We start from the raw sequence: 17500 nt of genomic DNA, 5'->3' as shown, positions 1-17500 counted from the left end.
TGATTGTTTTGTAGCAGACAATTCCTCTTCCATTGCTTGCCGCCACCCTGGGGAGGTAAGGGCTTTCTGGACAATTTTGGGAATGGAAACAAATGATAGAAAGGATATAAAGTGGCGATGGAAGCAGCAAAGTGAGCAACTGAAACATAATGTAAAATAGGGTGAGATGTACAAGTACATTTACCTTTCTGCAGTGCAATAGGAAGATCAAGGTCCAAGGGAGAAGGTGCAACCACAAGATCTATCAACGAGGATTGAATTGGAGGAAGGGTCGGTGCTCTTCTATAAGTATACACTTGTCGGATTGGTGGCCTCTCAGTAGTAACTGGCACAGGAGATGTATCCGCAACTGGAATAGGAACCACGGGAAGGGGTCCTCAACCGGGACAGGAAGTGGAACTACGGGGGAAGGAGAAGGAACCTCAGTGTCTAAGAAAAATGGGACTGATTCAAAGAAAGTGACAACGAAACACACAAATGACTTATGAGAGTTAGGGTTATAGCACTAATACCCTTTTTGAGTCTTGGAGTATCCAAGGAAGATGCATTTAGTAGCTCGTGCATCTAAATTGTCTAAACCAGGCTCCAAAAATTGAACAAAACAAACACACCCAAAGACTCTCGGGGTGAGAGGAAATGGAGACAAAGTGGCAAACAAAACTGAGAAAGGGGATTGACTTCCAATGATGGACATGGGCATCCAATTGATGAGAAAACATGACGTGAGGACAGCATCACTCCAAAAACGCTTTGGGACATTCATATTAAGCATCATAGACCGAGCAGTTTCAAGTAGGTGTCGATTTTTCCATTCAGCTACACCGTTCTGTTGTGGGGTGTAGGAACAAGAAGTTTGATGAATTATCCCATGGTGCTCTAAGTATTGTTGAAATGGTGTTGAGGTGTACTCTTTTGCATTATCAAAGCAAAGAATTTTAATACGAAAACCAAATCGGGTACGTATTTCAGCATAAAATTTTTGAAAAATAGAAAACACTTCACTGCAATATTTCATAAGATAGAGCCATGTCATCCTTGAAAAGTCATTAACAAAAATTACAAAATACTTATAACCATTGTATGACATTACTTTATTTGGACCCCAAACATCATAATAAACTAAAGAAAAAAACCAAGACACGACTATCAACTCTTGGACTAAAAGAGACTCTATGATGTTTCCCAAGCTGACACGACTCACAACCCAATGATGAAAGATGACTTGAGGACGGAACCAGCAACTTCAGAGCCTTAAGAGATGGATGACCAAGTCTGTAGTGCCATTGAAGAGGAGTAAGAGGCAACTGAAATGCTACTGGCGGCCCACCACCATCAAGGTAATACAATCCACATACCTCATGCCCTCCACCAATCTTCATCCCCGTCTTGAGATCCTGATACACACAAGAGGAGGGATAAAAGGTTATGGAACAATTAAGTGACTTGGTTAATCTACTAACAGACATAAGGTTAAAAGGGAACTTGGGAACATATAAAATAGATGATAAAGATTAGGAGGAAAGATCAACATCACCAACACCACAAATGGGATGTGGAGGACATAGAAAGTGAAGAAAATACATTTGGAGTCCCAGACATATGATCCGAGGCTCCATAGTCAATGATCTAGTGTGAAGGCTTGAAAGCCAAGCAAGCCATACCTAAACGGGCAAGAGTAGTCGTGTTTTGCTGAGAGGATGTCTGAAGGAACTGCTCATATACCGCATGTGGTACACTCACCATCTCCTTCCCAAAACCATCAGTAGATGTGGTGAGAGTCTGATCAATTTGCTGATTTTCACTAACTATACCACTGCCCCTAGTCATAGCATGATTAGCCCAAGTGTTGGGTGGACCATGTAAATCATAGTAGAAATTAACAGTGTGCCCCTCTAATCCACAGTATGCACACTTCCTAGGTACATTACTCTTTCCTTTACCACGACCTCCCCCTGAGTCTCGTCCTCCACTCCGGCCACCAGCATGATTTGTTAGAATGCTCAATTCAGGGGTATTTTGGTCATTCCGGTTTATCTTCTTGAAAGTGAAAGGTCTATTGTATCTGAGTTTAAGTTATGTGTCCCATCTCCTATGAAGGACAAAATAGTCTTTCTTGTAACTCTAAGTTTTATCTTGTAGAGAAATTCAAGTGGGTCAGCTAGGAGAGTGTGATTTTCATATTCTCTCTTCTAGTCTGGCCGAACACTCTTCTTCTCTCCTTCTTCTTTCTTTCTTCTCTACTTTGACCTAGAATCTTCTAGGGTTTATTCACATGGTATCAGAGCAATAAGGTCTCATGTTATCTCTTCTTGCTGCTGTCCTCTTGGGTTCGCCGCCAGCTTCACAGTAGTTTTCATCTTTCAGCTGACCTGATTGGAGATTCGATAAAGGGCTAAAAAAGGAGTTGTCGTTTTGAGGGACTGGAGGTGAGAATGCCTCTGGCCGGTGCTGTTGTGGTCGTTGAAGTGGTACACTAGACCCTCTATTCAGTGTACAAAGAGGGCTGAACGTAGACAGGTATGAACACTATTGTCGTGTGCTCAAATAATGGACTGTTAATGCTATTTTGTGCTTCAAAAGTTAGTTGTTGTGGAGCTTGGTGAGACTGATACGCATATCAGCCATGTTCTTTTTTTTTCTTGCTCATGTGCTGAAAAAGAAGAGTCGTAGACTGCTGAAGTCCACGACAGCAATGGCGTGATGGTGGTTGTGTCGTGGTGGCTGACATATCTATGATTCTAAATGCTTAAAAGTGAACTCCTAGACCTTGCGTGTAATCAGTTCTGCAGTATGAAGAACAAGTGTTCGATGAAATGACTGAGAGATTTCAGCCTTGGCGCGTTGATGGTAAATGGTCCTGCAGTGTGCAGTCAAGGTGTTTGATGTGTTGACTGAATGATTCCAGCCTTAGTGTGTAGTGTTTAATGTGCAGTTGAAGAAGTTGGAGATGGTGGTATCATAAGTGAGATAAGTCTTGTGAAGTGTGTGAGGTTGTGGTGTATATTTGAAGGTGAAATAATTAAGATGACATCATCTGCAAATGGGAATGATAACAAAACAGGCATCATGCCTTCTCTAGATTATCTAAGTGTTCAAATGACATCCATCAAGTTGAATGATGAGAATTATGTACCATGGGAAAAATCTGTGGAGGTGTTCTTGAAGGCCAAGAGGAAAGTAAAACATGTGAGAGAGGAGAAACCTCCCTCTGATTCCCCTGGGCTCAGTGACTGGGAACAAGAAGATGCACAGATAATGACGTGGCTTTGGAACAGCATAGAACCAAAGATTAGTGTGAACTTCATGTTCCTAGATACAGCCAAAGAAATCTAGGGTCATGCTAAGAAGTTGTACTCTGGACAAGACAACACAACTAGGGTATATCAGTTGTACCAAGAGTACTTCAATTTGAAGCAAGGGAGTTAAAGCTTAGAAGAGTACTATGCAAGTTTGAAGGACATCTCTAATGAGCTCAATGTGTATCACCCTCTAACATCAGATGTCCAGATCCAACAACAGCAAGGTGAACAACTTGATGTGACTAGGTTTCTTGTGGGCTTGAAGGCTGAGTATGAGCCTGTCAGAGCACAGATATTGGGGGGATCCACTCTTCCCCCACTTGAAGAAGCTTTTGCCCGTCTTAAGAGGACATCCATTGAGCCGGTAGAACTTTCTTCCTTCTTTGAGACACCTGGTTTGGTAGTGACTAAAGGGAGTGGTCGTGGAAGTAGAAGTGTTGGTGGCAGCAGTGGACCTCCAAGCAACCGTGGTGGACACATGTTTAACCGGGCTAGTGGCCGGACTGGAGGACGAGAGTCAGGGGGAGGCCGTGGAAAAGGAAGGAGTAATGCTCAAAGAAAGTGTACACATTGTGGCTTAGAGGGGCACACAGTTAATTTCTGCTATGATTTGCATGGTCCACCCAACAATTGGGCTCACCATGCTACGTCTAAGAGTAGTAGCACAATTACTGAAAGCCAGCAAAATGACCCAACCCCCTCCACATCTACTTGTGCTTCTGGGCAGGAAATGGTGAGTGTACCACGTGCAGTATATGAGCAGTTCCTTCAAACATCTCAGCAAAACACCGCTACACTTGCCCATTCAGGTATGGCTTGCTTAGCTTCCAAAGCTTCACCCTGGATCATTGACTCCGAAGCCTCGGACCATATGTCTAGGACTCTTGATGTATTTTCTCTCCTCCACATCTCAAACAGTTACACTTGCTAATGGTTCTACATCTCCTATCTGTGGTGTTGGTGATGTTGATCTCTCCTCCTTGTCTTTAGCATCTGTTTTATATGTCCCTAAGTTCCCTTTTAATCTTATATCTGTTAGCAGATTAACCAAGTCCCTCAATTGTTGTAACCTTCTATCATTCTTCTTGTGTGTTTCAGGATCTCAAGACGGGGAAGAAGATTGGTGGAGGGCATGAAGCAGGTGGTTTGTATTACCATGATGGTGGTGGCCCCCCAGTGGCTTTTCAATCGTCTCTTACTCCTCTCTAATGGCACTGCAGACTTGGTCATCCCTCTCTCAAGGCTTTGAAGCTGCTGGTTCCTTCCTTGAGTCATCTTTCATCATTAGATTGTGAGTCATGTCAGTTGGGAAAACATCATCGAGTCTCATTTAGTCCGAGAACTGATAGTCGTGTCTCAAGTCCTTTTGCTTTAGTTCATTCTGATGTATGGGGTCCAGTTAAAGTGGTGTCATACAATGGGTATAAGTATTTTGTAATCTTTGTTGATGAATTTTCAGGTATGACATGGATCTATCTTATGATGGACCATAGTGAATTGTTCTCTATTTTTCAAAAATTTCATGTTGAAATACGCTCTCAATTTGGTGTTCATATGAAAATACTTCACTCCAATAATGCCAAAGAATACAACTCCTCACCATTTCAGCAATACCTAGAACATCATGGGATAATTCATCAAACTTCTTGTGCCTACACCCCGCAACAAAATGGTGTAGCTGAACGGAAAATAGACATCTTCTTGAAACTGCTCGGTCCTTGATGATCAATATGAATGTCCCAAAGCATTTTTGGAGTGATGCTGTTCTTATACTCCTGTTTTCGAAGAAATCGGATGCCCATGTCAATCCTTGGAAGTCAATCCCCTTTCTCCGTGTTGTTTCCCACTTTGTCTCCATTTCCTCTCACCCCAAGAGTCTTTGGTTGTGTTTGTTTTGTTCAACATCTTGGGGCCTGGAGTAGACAAGCTAGATGCTCGAGCTACGAAGTGTATTTTTCTTGGCTACTCGAGGACTCAGAAAGGGTATAAGTGTTATAACCCAAAATCTCATAAATCGCGTGTGCTCTGATGTCACCTTCTTTGAATCAGTTCCATTTTTCTCAGATGTCGGGGTCTCTTCTTCTCCCTCTGTGGTTCCTTTTCCTGTACCGGTTGTGGGCACTCTTCCCGTAGCTCCCATTCCTACTACAGATGCACATCATATGCCTGTTACTACAGAGAGGCTGCCAATTACTCAAGTGTATACCCGCAGAAGTGCTTCGGCCCCTCCTCCACTTCAGCACCTGTCGATATCTTGCTACTACTCCTTCTCCCTTAGATCTTGATCTCCCTATTACTTTGCAGAAAGGTAAACGTACTTGTACTTCTCTATCCCATTTCAACTTGCGTTCAAAGACTCGATGGTTCACGGGATTCTGCCGTATCCGCACCAAGTATCGCATTTCGCTACGTTCTGAGTCGATACGAGAGCCGAGTATCCGTTGCCGAGAGCCATAATTTCGAATGCAGAGGCCCGACACCGAGTGTTTGGGATTATGCACCCTTCCATAGGAGATTCCTTGGCGCCATCCGCGCCCGGAGTTGGTCCTAGCCTAGGAGGCCACGAGACAGAGTGTCGAGCGCAACCCCTAACAAGCGAGAGATGGGCATGGAGGTCATACCCCAAGACCACCCTTCGTGGGTCAGTGCGGGCATCACATGTTCACAGGTCTTCTGTGAGGAGGCACCTGGCAATGATCCTTCGGCAGCCTTGCTCACCCTGCGGAAACCTTGTTACGACTTTTTCTCCTTCCTCTAAATGATAAGGTTGAGTGGACTTATCGCGAGGGGAGCGGCAAACCGCCCACGTCGCCGCGATCCGAACACTTCACCGGACCATTCAATCAGTGAGCGACGGGCGGTGTGTACCGAGAAGACGGACGCAGTCGCGCAAGATGATGACTCGCGCTTACTAGGAATTCCTCGTCGAAGACCAACAATTGCAATGATCTATCCCCATCACGATGAAATTTTCAGCAAAGATTACCAAGCTCAGCCAAGGCTATAGACTCGTTGAATACATCAGTGTACCTGCGCGTGCGGCCCAGAACATCTAGAAGGGCATCACAACCTGTCTATGCCCTTAAGAAACTTCCGTGGCCTAACGGGCCATAGTCCCTCTAAGAAGCTGGCCGCGGGGTGCCTCCGCATAGACAGCTACCCTAGCAGGCTAAGGTGTTCGTTCGTTAACGGGATTGACCAGACAAAATCGCTCCCCACCAGTTCAAGCCCGGCCATGCACCACCACCCCCATAGAATCAAGAAAGAGCTCTCAGTCTGTCAATCCTTATGTCTGGACCTGGTAAGTTTCCCCCGTGTTGAGTCAAATTAAGCCGCAGGCTCCACTCCTGGTGGTGCCCTTCCGTGTTCAATTCCTTTAAGTTCTGACCTTGCGACCATACTCCCCCGGAACCCAAAGACTTTGATTTCTCATGGTGTCAAGGTACAGAGAGAGAAGGTGCCCTAAAAGCAACATCCGCCGATAACTTAGTAAAGTCCTCAGATATTTTATGGTTGAGACTAGGACGAATATCGTCGTCCTCTGTCGCGCCCCAAGACTTCGTTCTTGATTAATGAAAACATCCTTGGCAAATGCTTAGAGATGGTACGTATTACAGGGCATGGATCTACACAAGTGCCTATGGAATACGAATGCCCCCGACTGTCCCTGTTTGATAATAACTCCGATCCCGAAGGCCAACGTGGGATAAAGACCGAAATCCTATGATGTTATCCCATGCTAATGTATACAGAGCGTACGCGTACGTGAGCACTCTAATTACTCAAAGTAACAGCACCGGAGGCACGACCCGGCCAGCGCAGGCCAGGAACGCATCGCCGGTAGAAGGGACGAGACGACCGGTGCACACCGCCGGCGCGACCGGTCGACCCAGCCCAAGGTCCAACTACGAGCTTTTTAACTGCAACAACTTAAATATACGCTATTGGAGCTGGAATTACCGCGGCTGCTGGCACCAGACTTTGCCCTCCAATGGATCCTCGTTAAGGGATTTAGATTGTACTCATTCCAATTACCAGACTCGTAGAGCCCGGTATTGTTATTTATCTCACTCCTTGCGTGTTAAGAATGGGTGATTTGCGCGCCTGCTGCTTCCTTGGATGTGGTGGCCCGTTTCTCAGGCTCCCTCTCCGGAATCGAACCCTAATTCTCCGTCACCCGTCACCACCATAGTAGGCCACTATCCTACCATCGAAGTTCGTCCAAGATTTGAATGATGCGTCGCCGGCACAAAGGCCGTGCGATCCGTCGAGTTATCATGAATAGTTCAGAGCAACGGGCAAAACAAACGCGTGACTTTTTGTATCTAATAAATGCATCCCTTCCAAAAGTCGGGGTTTGGTGCACGTATTAGCTCTAGAATTACTACGGTTATCCGAGTAGTAGATACCATCAAACAAACTATAACTGATTTAATGAGCCATTCGCAGCTTCACAGTCTACGAGATGACTCATACACATGCATGGCTTAATCGTAAGACAAGCATCTGACTACCTAGGAAGATCAACCACGTAGCATTCCTCTGACAACATCCCAGGGGTAATAAAACCAATGCAAAACCTTCGAACACTCTACGCAGGTGCAATTCTCGATCATCTTACCGGGACATATAATCACTAGGATAGTAACAAGGGACCTCAGCCCCTCCCGTAGCATCTCCCGGCATCCGAGAACACACACTTTCAAACATGTGCCGAGTGCATCCCCGCGCAAGACAATGCATTCATCACGTTCTACGTGTTCTAGTCCCCACCCTCTCCCATGGAGAAAGGCAGGCTAAAGCTCGAGGGGTATCAATTCCATTGCTCTTGGAAATTCCTCAGTCCCGAACCACCCCGCACACGCCCAGACCAACCCCCCCCCCCTGAAGCGCAGGAAGTCTAATGGGGAACTACGAGCACAAAGCCCATCAACACATCCCACCCAAACACCACTAGCGCGCATCGCGTACACCTTCTGCAGCCACCCCCCAAACCAACGGCGCATAAATAACGTTGATGATGGCCGAGGAAAGCAGAACCCAAAGGCCCCACTAAGCACGGAAAGCAACCACCAACATGAATCAACATCCGAAAATGGTCACCAAGAGATCACAAGGAATGCGAGAGATGCCAACCGGTGTTGCACATATTTGCCACCATGCGAGGTCCCCATGGGGGCCTCCCATGCTTGAAATAGAAATGACACGGAGAGCACCATGGAGTGCCCTGGCAGAATACGGGGAGGCCCCCAAAACCGGTATATTACCGTTCCACTACAAATCACGCCAGCCGGCATCGCTAACCCGCAGGCGCGTCCTCACGACACGCACGGGACGATCCTGTCTCGGCTGCGCAACGCACGCAGTGCTAGACACGCAAGTGCGACCGCGCATGCTGCCGAGGGCGCCCAACACAACACACATCGCTTGCGATCAAGGGGCACTAAACAACGTCCCTGCAACGCGTGCATCGTCGCACTCCCAGATCTCTTCTAGTGCACGTCATTGTGCAAAAGCATGGACTATCAAGTGAAACCTACACATATTGGTATTGCACGTAGAGTTGCGCTACCATGTCATCGGTAAGCATCAATGTGCCTTCATGTCGCCTCTAGTATCATCTCAACTGCACTACCCTTGCGTCATGTGGTAACAGGCAGACCCCCATGACTGCCAACGCTCGCCCAATGGCGCCCCCAGAGGAAGCCCCCAAGATCACCACCCCCCCTCAAAGAGTACCGTTAAGCTTTTGGTTAGCCCTAGTATGCCAGCAAGAAACATCACTTCTGGAAAATAACAATGGGGTTGTCTCGAGATGTACGAGCTTTTTAGTTGGTCTTAAACTTGACAAGTCTCAACATAGTTAGGATTAAAAATGATGAAAATAATTATAATAAAATTGTGGAGAGAAATATTAATTTTATTATCTTTTAATCAGTAAAAATCGTCAAAATTTTGGAAAGATCTGAGAAAATGATTTTGGAGGGTGAGATCTTTTTCACACCTGCAAAAAATTTTGTGCACCAAAATAAGCTGGTTCATGCCAAAAGTATTGATAGAAATGGTTTTTTCACTTGATTTTTGATTGATAGAAATTACAAAAGTTACTAAAAAAAAAAAAAGAAAATTTTATTTTGTGGAAATGGGATTGCATGGAATCAAAAGGGAACACTCCACGCTAATTTTATGAAAAGGTGAGCTGGTTTCCTGCAAGAAAGGTACACAAAGACGAGTTGGGACCGTCAATAGAAACGGCCCCCCGGGTGTGTATGTGGGTAGCATGTTGAAAGAGCAACGGATGTGGTCACAAGTACAATGTGTGTGTCCACATCCCTTGCACCACGACACACCACATGAGGCACCAATTGCAATGTGGGTGTGGTGTGCGCACCCACATAGTGCAAAATGATGCAGCATGGGGCGTTGTGTGCATTTCAACACATCCACCACGATGCACACCCACTTGCGCCCGTGCTAATAGGAGTGCCTGCAAGTTCCACCACCATGCAAAGGTGGAAGGTGGAATTGGTGCACCTAACGCAAGTGGTTGTGTTACAGCCCTCTACACCAGCACACGGTGGGTGCAGTAGGGCTGTGGACTACATGGTGTGTTAGAGCCATGTCACTACAATAGTAGAAAGCACTGCACGTGTAGTGTTAACACGTTATGAGAACACCACGGTAGTTTAGTGTTTTTGATCTTGGTTCATAGACCGGAGGCACTAGGCGCAGCAACCACTTGCACCATGACACACCACGGTAGTTTATTGTTTTGATCGTGTCTTCATCACCGTGGAAGAGCACATTAACCACTTGCATTACATGACACACCACGGCAGTTTAGTGTTTTCCAATATTGGTCACCGCACGTGGAGGCACCACATTAACCACTTGCACCATGACACACCACGGGGGCACCAAGCACATCCACACGTGGCAGTTCACGCATGCACATGCCCGCACATGCACGACCCAACCGGCCGCGCACGTGCTCGCCCGCGCACAGCCGCCGCGAACCTCTATCGGGATATGGTGGGTATGGAGACGGAATGGGATAATGGAAGCTTCTACGTGAGTCGGAGCCCCCCAAGGGCGTTGTGTGAGGAAAAGAAAGGGGAGGTAGGCTATTCGGATGAGTTAGATTTTGGCACCACGACTCGCCAGGTGAGGCTGCCTTATCCATCGGCACGACTGGGAAGGATAACGTCGAATATAACCTCTATGGGGATATGGTGGGTGTGGAGCCATGGGATATGGAAGGTTGTTCTGATGAGTTGGACTTTCACAAGCGTGTGTTATGTTGAAAAGGGGAGGGAGGAGGGTCTTTGTTCTTGACACACCACGTACATGGGGGGAGGGACAAATCGTTGTGGGATGCGAAACGTGGGGGGGGGCGGATTTGAATACGACAGAGGGCTGAATCTCAGTGGTACGTGGCGGCAAGGCCACCTCCACTCCGATCCCCGTCGCGTGTTCATTCGTCTGCGAAAGACCGTACCCCGCCGCCCGGTGGGCAGTCCGGTAAAGGGCGGCCAAGCGTGGCTCAATCCGTCACGAGGGCTTCACCGATGGCACGTGCCTTGGGAGCATCGAGGCCCCTACTGCAAGGGGCGGGCAATCGAGCGACGGGCGCACGCATCGCACCCCCCCAGGATCTGACTTCGAGGCGTTAGGACGTAATTGCGCACACTGTCCTGTAAGGCACGGGCTTTTCAACCAAGCGCAATGACCAATTGTGTAAAATAACAGTACCTCTCATTATAGGTTTGAATTGCTTTAGCAACATGCATCATTTAGGTAAAATTAACCTGTTCTTCACGACGGTCTAAACCCGTCTTCACGGTTCCCTATTCATCATCAGTCGACACTTGGCGAATTCTGCTTCGCAATGATAGGAAAAGCAAGGCATCGGAAGGAACTCCGGAAAAGGGGACAGAATCAGTGCTATGAACGCTTGGCTGCCACAAGCCAGTTATCCCTGTGGTAACTTTTCTGCCACACCTCTAACTTCGAATTCCGAAGGTCTAAAGGATCGATAGGCCACGCTTTCACGGTTCGTATAACTGAAATCAAGATATCAAACAAGAATTACCCTTTGTTCCACACGAGATTTTCTGTTCACGTTCATCATCTTAGGACACCTGCGGTTGTATCTTTTAACAGATGTGCCGCCCCAGCCAAACTCCCCACCTGACAATGTCTTAGACGACCGGTTCGGCCCACCGAGGGTGAGCCTTGGGTCCAAAAGGAGGGGCGGTGCACCAGCCTCCGACTAACGGAATCCCCCTAGCAAATAACGTTAAAAGTAGTGGTATTTCACCTCTCCCCAACTACACTCCTCCTACACCCTCGCGTCGCTTTCTCCTCACAAAGCCTCCGGTGCGGCCAAGTTGAAAAGGGCTCTTGTCCCAAGTTGAGCTTGTTGCCCAAGCTTCCGATCCCTTGGGCTATGATTTCATTGGATGGTAGGACAGGGACATGGCGATTATGTCGTTTAATCCATTCATGCGCGTCACTAATTAAATGACGACATTGAGCTCCTCGCGTCTGTCACTCCCGCCGTTTACCCGCGCTTGGTTAAATTCTGCACTTTGACATTCCGAGCATCCGGCAGAAATCACATTGCGTTAGTCCGCAGGGACCATCGCAATGCTTTGTTTTAATCGGCAACGATCCCCTTGTACCGTCCCACGGTCTGAGTCGGCTCTGTCAACGCCCGGGGAAGGCCCCCGAGGAGGGTTCCCAGTCCGTCCCCCGGCCGGCACGCGGCGACCCGCTCTCGCCGCGGCGGACCGCCGGAGTCCGCCGACAGCCGACGGCTCGGGCCCGGGACCCCCGTGCCCAGCCCTCAGAGCCAATCCTTTTCCCGAGGTTACGGATTCATCTTGTCCGACTTCCCTTGCCTAGGGTCTTTTATTCTGCCATCGACCAGAGGCTGTTCACCTTGGAGACCTGATGCGGTTATGGAGTCCCGGCCGGACAGCGGGATTCGGCACTCGGTCCTCCGGATTCAAGGGCCGCCGGGGCCGCACGAACACCACGCGACGTGCGGTGCTCTCTGCGGCCGCTGGACCCACTAGCCGATTCCAGGGTGGGCAGAGCCGTTAAACAGGAAAAGATAACTCTTCCCGGGGCCCCCGCCGGCGTCCGGACTCCCTAACGTTGCCGTCAACCGCCACGTCACCCCCCTGGAATTTAAGGCCGCACTCCCTTTCGAAGCTCGCGCTGATCGCGCTGTCTGGCAAGCTACCCCGTCTTAGGATCGACTAACCCATGTGCAGATCCCGTGCACAATGGAACCTTTCCCTCTTCTCGGCCTTCAAAGTCATTTCGATGCTCTTGCTACTACCACCAAGATCTGCACCGACGGCGGCTCCCGCGCCCAGGCTCACGCCCCGGGTTTTACCGCCGCCGCGCCCTGCCTCTCATCGGGGCCTGGCAATCGCCCCGACGGCCGGGTATGAGTTCAGGCAGCTTGAGCGCCATCCATTCTCGGGGCTAGTTGATTCGGCAGGTGGCTTGCTACGCGCTTCTTCCTTCACGGATTTCGGCGTAGGTGAAGCCGCCCCGTCCTGCTGTCTTAATCGACCAAGATTGGGCTCCGTAACAACGGGTCGCCCCCCCCCGCATTCGCCCAGTTCTGCTTCCCAAAAATCGACCACTCCGGAGCTCTCGATTCCGTCACATAGCTCAACGAAGCAGCCACACCGTCCTACCTATTAAAGTTTAAGAATAGGGTCGAGGGCGTCCACCCCCAAATATATATAATCATTGGCTTTACCTGATAGAACTCGCACCCGGGCTCCAGCTATCCTGAGGGAAACTTCGCAAAAGGGAGGAACCAGCTCTAGACGGTTCGATTAGTCTTTCGCCCCTATACCCAGTCAGACGAACGATTTACACGTCGGGTCAGAGTTCGGGCCTCCACGCCCGGTTCCTCTGGCTTCGCCCCGCTCAGGCATAGTTCACCATCTTCTGTCCCGAGAGGCATGCTCACTCGAACCCTTCTCAAAAGATTCTAGGTCGGTCGGCGGTGCAACCCGCTGGCCGTGTCCCCGCCAGTCAGCTTCCTTGCGCCTTACGGGTTTACTCACCCGTTGAGCTCGCACGGCATGTCGGACTTCCTTGGTCCGTGTTCCGGGGCGGGGCGGTCAATTCACAGGCCGATGCCCGAGAGCACGCAGGTCCCAAGGCACGCCTAGAGGGCGCGTGCTGCCTTAGGCGGCGCGACGATCACGTCTCCACAGGGTATAACGCGAGCAACCCGGGCTTGGGGCACCGCCGCAATCCGCATCCCCCCGAGCCAAGTGGCGGACCGGCTTTCACCGTTCCATCCGACCGGGGAGCATCGCCCGGCCCCTCCGCTTCCCTCCCGACAAATTCAAGCACTCTTTGACTCTCTTCAAAGTCCTTAGTGTCCTCGGGTACTTGTTCGCTATCGGTCTCTCGCCAGATCTTAACTCAACGTGCCGCCAATGGGGGCTGCATTGCCAAACAACCCGTCGGGACAGCGCCTCCGTGGTCCCGACGGGCCCGCCAGGCGCGGGGCTCTCACCCTCTCTGGCGCCCCCTTACAGGGGACTTGGGCCCATCCTGCTGAGGACGCTCTGCAGCTTACAATTCGGACGACGGAGGTCGCCCGATTCTCGCCTAGGGGCTGATCCCGTCGCTCGCGTTTACTAGGGGAATCCTTGTTGAGTTTCTTTTCCTCCGCTTATTGATATGCTTAAATTCAGCGGGTGGCCCCGCCTGACCTGGGGTCGCAAGGCAGGCTCCGTAGACAACGGATCCCTCACCGGGTCACACACTCGACACCCCAATGACAACACAACGTTCACGACGTCCAGCATTCCACCACCTAAGATTGAACCACCAACCGTCGTGGCACTTTGTGTCAAGGGCCATAATAGTTGGGCCAACCGCACCAAAACGGAGAAGGGAGGCCAACATCTGCACCAACTCTCCAGCACCTAATGGGGCAAGGCCGGAAGGAAACGATGCGTGACGCCCGCGGGCCTGCCCTTGGCCCAAGGGCCTCGGGCGACGAAACTCGTCAAAAACTAAATGGTGCACGGGATTCTGCAATTCACACCAAGTATCGCATTTCGCTACGATTCTTCATCGTGCGAGAGCCGAGAAGTAGAAGAGAGTCGTTTTTGAATGCAGAGGCAAAACACCCAACAATGTTGGGATTATGCACCCTTCCATGGAGATTCCTTGGCGCCATCCGCGCCCGGAGTTGGTTGTTAGCTAGGAGGCCACGAGACAGAGTGTCGAGCGCAACCCCTGACGAGCAAGAGATGGGCATGCCCAAGCCCCTCGTGGGCCCTTGCGGGCATCACATCTTCACAGGTCTTCTGTGGGGCAGGCATCGGCAATGCGCAGGTTCACCTACGGAAACCTTGTTACGACTTCTCCTTCTAAATGATAAGGTTCAGATGGACTTCTCGCGACGTCGCGAGCGGCGAACCGCCACGTCGCCGCGATTGCGACCCGGCTCGCCGCCATTCAATCGGTAGGAGCGACGGGCGGTGTGTACAAAGGGGCAGGGACATCATCAACGCGAGCTGATGACTCGCGCTCTACTTAGGAATTCCTCGTTGAAGACCAACAATTGCAATGATCTATCCCCATCACGATGAAATTTTAAAGATTACCCGGGCCTGTCGGCCAAGGCTATAGACTCGTTTGAATAGCTAGAATTGTAGCGCGCGTGCGGCCCAGAAACATGCCTAGGGCATACACAGACCTGTTATTGCCTAGAAAAACTCCGTGGCCTCGCGGCAGTAGTCACTAAGAAGCTGAGAACGGAGGGTCCTTTGCGGCGTGGCGCGTCGCAGGCTGAGGTCTCGTTCGTTAACGGAATTAACACGACAAATCGCTCCACCAACTAAGAACGGCCATGCACCACCACCCATAGAATAAAGAAAGAGCTCTCAGTCTGTCAATCCTTACTATGTCTGGACCTGGTAAGTTTGAGGTGTTCCATGGATGCCAGGCAGGCTCCACTCCTGGTGGTGCCCTTCGTCAATTCCTTTAAGTTGCGGCCTTACGGTTCATCCCCCCCCCGGAACCCAAAGACTTTCATTCTCATAAGGTGCCGGCGGAGTCCTAAAAGCAACATCCGCCATCCCCTGGTCGGCTGCATCGTTTATGGTTGAGACTAGGACGGTATCTGATCGTCTTCGAGCCCCCAACTTTACGTTCTTGATTAATGAAAACATCCTTGGCAAATGCTTTCAGTGCATTTTCAGTCTTCTGATCCGTCCAAGGTTCACCTCTGACTATCCAATACCGAATATGTCCCCGACTGTCCCTGTGGGGGTATAACATTTACTCCGATCCACGAAGGCCAACGTAATAAAGACCGAAATCCTATGATGTATCCCATGCTAATGTATTCAGAGCGTAGGCTTGCTTTGGCACTCTAATTTCATGAAAAATCAGCACCGGAGGCACGACCCGGCCAGTAAGGCCAAGGAACGCATCGCCGGTAGAAGAGACAAGACGACCGGTGTGCCGGGGGCAGACAAGTCGGGCCAGACCGCCGAGGGTCCAGACTCTACGAGCTTTTCCTTAACTGCAACAACTTGATCCTACGCTATTGGAGCTAAAATCAGGGCGGCTGCTTGGCACCACAGCTTGCCCTCCAAATGGATCCTCGTTAAGGGATTTAGATCTGTACTAGATTTCAATTACCAGACTTGGTAGACCCCGGTATTGTTATTTATTGCATTACCTCCCCGTGTCAGGATTGGGTAATTATAGGCGCCTTCCTGCCTTTTTGCCTTGGATGTGGTAGCCCTCAGGCTCCTCTCCGGAGTCGAACCCTAATTCTCCGTCACCCGTCACCACCATAGTAGGCCACTCCTACCATCGAAACTAATCAGCCAGAAATTTGAATGAGTGCGTCGCCGCACAAAGGCCGTCCAATGCGTGAAGTTTATGTTAAGTGAATTCATCAGAGCAACGGGCAGAGCCCAACGAACCTTTTATCTAATAAATGCATCCCTTAAAAAAGTCGGGGTTTGGTGCACGTATAGGCTCTAGAATTACTACGGTTATCCGAGTAGTAGATACCATCAAACAAACTATAACTGATTTAATCAAGCCATCTCGCAGTTTTAAGATCTGAAATAGTTCATACTTACACATGCATGGCTTAATCTTTTGAGACAAGTTAAACTACTGGGGAACAAACAGGATGACATACCTTGTCGAACATCACAACAACCCGCATGAGACCGTCCGAAAACATCGAACACTCTACGCAGTTCAATTGTCGATCACATATAAGGAGAATATAAATTACGGTAGCCACAAGGGACCTAAGGCCCCTACCCTTTGGCATCTTCCGCATCCAAGAGAACACACAAGATATTGTCCCGAGTGCATTGCACAATCACAAGACAATGCATTGCATCACGTTCTACGTGTTACCTAGCTCCACCCCCTAGCCGTCGGCGGGAGAGAGAGACAAGACTATCACTCGAGGGGTATCAATTCCATTCGGGGTAGGCAACACAGGAACCACCCGCACACGCCCAGATAGCAACGACTAGCTAGACCGGAGAAACTGAAGAGGAGGGGAAGGTTAATGGATCGCCAAGACACGGAGCTCAACACATGCCACCCAAACACCACTAGCGCGCATCGCGTACACCTAGCAGCAACCACCCAAACCAACAGACGCATGTGATGACACGTCCAATGGCCGAGGAAAGCCGAGACCCAAAGGCCCCACTAGAGCACGGAAAGCAACCACCAACATGAATCAACATCCCAAAATGGTCACCAAGAGATCACAAGAAATGCGAGAGATGCCAACCGTGTTGCACCATTCCCACCCATGCGAGGTCCCCATGGGGGCCTCCCATGTTGAATGGGTGACCGGAGGCACCATGGACAGATACGGGGAGGCACCCAAAGCACAATTGCCAAACACCTTACGTCACCTCGCCGCCCGGCATTTCGCTAACCCCCGCGCGTAACTCACGCCGACACGCACGGCGGTCCTGGCTGCGGCAGCAACACGCCATCCCGACCGCGCACATCTACCGAGGGCACCCAACACAACACACATCGCTTGGAATCAAGGGGCACTCAACCCGTTAAGCTGCAACGCGTGCATAGGTCCCACTCCCACGATCTCTTTTAGTGCCTAGGTAGTTATCCAAGACCATGGACTATCAAGTAAAACC

The 17500-nt window shown here is 49.8% G+C and overlaps 5 pseudogenes; all 5 read right to left on the bottom strand.

Moving 5' to 3' along the window:
- Positions 1–5597: 5597 nt before the first annotated feature.
- LOC148865681 (5.8S ribosomal RNA) lies at positions 5598–5752 on the bottom strand (annotated as a pseudogene).
- Positions 5753–5990: 238 nt separating this feature from the next.
- On the bottom strand, positions 5991–7833 carry LOC148865680 (18S ribosomal RNA; annotated as a pseudogene).
- Positions 7834–10696: 2863 nt separating this feature from the next.
- Positions 10697–14062, bottom strand: LOC148865679 (25S ribosomal RNA; annotated as a pseudogene).
- Positions 14063–14301: 239 nt separating this feature from the next.
- On the bottom strand, positions 14302–14451 carry LOC148865678 (5.8S ribosomal RNA; annotated as a pseudogene).
- A 216-nt stretch (positions 14452–14667) lies between these two features.
- Positions 14668–16505, bottom strand: LOC148865677 (18S ribosomal RNA; annotated as a pseudogene).
- Positions 16506–17500: the final 995 nt, after the last annotated feature.

Source organism: Nelumbo lutea, chromosome 3, assembly GCF_056320005.1.
Source record: "Nelumbo lutea isolate HS-2025 chromosome 3, American lotus-T2T, whole genome shotgun sequence".
NCBI classification, from domain to species: Eukaryota; Viridiplantae; Streptophyta; class Magnoliopsida; order Proteales; family Nelumbonaceae; genus Nelumbo; species Nelumbo lutea.
The sequence above is the reverse complement of the archived record's forward strand: the minus strand, read 5'-3'. Positions and strand labels throughout refer to the sequence as shown.